Here is a 1723-nt window from a genome sequence, read left to right as displayed (position 1 = left end):
GGCTTGTGCCTTTGTGTTTATTTAAGAAAACAGATCTCCCTAAGGTCACAATTAAAATTTTTTTCAGGTATATGATCCATTTTTAGTTATTTTTTTTATATAGGGCAAGGAAAGGGTCATGGTTCCTTTCTTACCATATGAATTTACAGCTGTTTCAGGACCATTTGTTGAAAAGACTATGCTTTCTCTCATTGGATTACCTTGGCAGTTTTGTAAAAAATAATTGACCAAGCTCGGCTGGCATAGCTCATTGGTTGAGCATCAAACTATGAATCAGGAGGTCATGGTTCGATTCCCTGTCAGGCCAGGTTCCCTGGGTTCAGGGCTTTATCCCCAGTGCGAGGGTTGTGGGAGGCAGCTGATCAATGATTCTCTCTCATCAATGGTGCTTCTATCTCTCTCTCCCTCTCCTTTCCTCTGTAAAATCAACAAATATATATTTTTTAAAAAATAATTGACCAAATATGTGTGAGTTTATTTCTAGCCTCATCGTTCTGACTCATTTGACCTCTTTGTTTTTCTTTATGCCAGTATGATACTCTTGAATACTGTAGCTTTATAGTAAGTCTTAAAATCACATAGTATAAGTCTTGCAACTTTGTTCTTCTTTTCAAAATTATTTTAATTTTTGTAGATCTTTTTGTTTTCAAATACATTAAATAAAATTATCAGTGTTTTATCAAAAAAAAGTCTGTTGAGATTTTTATTGGGATTGTATTGAGTGTATACATCAATTTGGGAAGAATTGACATCTTAACAATATTGTCTTCCCACCTAATGAATATGGTATATCAATCCATTTACTTAGGTCTTTGAAACTTCTCATCAATGTTTTGTACTTTACACCATAGAGTTTTGTAAATGTTTTGTTAAATTAATTCTAAATTTAAATATTTTTGGATGCTTTTGTAAATGGCAGTTCTTGTGTGTGTGTTTTAATTGACTTTTAGAGAGAGGAAGGGAGAGGGAGAGAGATGGAAACATCAATGATGGGAGAGAATAATTGATCAGCTGCCTCCTGCATGCCCCCTACTGGGGTTTGAATCCACAACTCGAGCATGTGCCCTTGGCTGGAATTGAACTCAGGATCCTTCAGTCTGCAGGCCAATGCTCTATCCACTAAGCAAAACCGGCCAGGGCCTTGTGCCCAATCTTAGTGAAAAAGTGTTTAGTCTTTCACCCTGAAGTAGTATGCTGGCTATAGGTTTGTTTGTGGGTTTTGTTGTTGTTGTTGTTTATAGATGTCATTTACTAGGTTGAGAAAATGAACGTGTATTTTTAGTTTGTTGAAAGTTTTTGTTTTCTTTTTATCATAAAAGGTGTTGGATTTTGTTAAATGCTCTTTTTGTGTTTATTGAGATTTTCATTGTTTGATTACATGATTTAATTTTCTGATGTTAAATCAACCTCGAATTCCTGATATAAATACCAGTTGGTATTGGAGTATAATTATTTTTAGACATAGAGTGCATTCGGTTTCCTAATATTTTGTTAAGGATTTTTGCATCTATGTTCATGAGAGATATTGGTCTGTAGTTTCTTTTGATATCTGTCTGACTTTGGTGTCAGGGTAATAATCACCTCATGCAATGATTTGGAAAGTGTTCCCTCTGCCTCACTATTTCTGAAAGAGTTTATGTCAGGTTTATATTTTTTTCCTTTAATATTTGAGAATTTGCTATTGAAAAGCCCATCTGGACCTGGGCTTTTCTTTGTGGAAATA

Source organism: Myotis davidii, unplaced genomic scaffold (assembly GCF_000327345.1).
Source record: "Myotis davidii unplaced genomic scaffold, ASM32734v1 scaffold1618, whole genome shotgun sequence".
NCBI classification, from domain to species: Eukaryota; Metazoa; Chordata; class Mammalia; order Chiroptera; family Vespertilionidae; genus Myotis; species Myotis davidii.
This window is presented reverse-complemented; position numbering follows the sequence as displayed.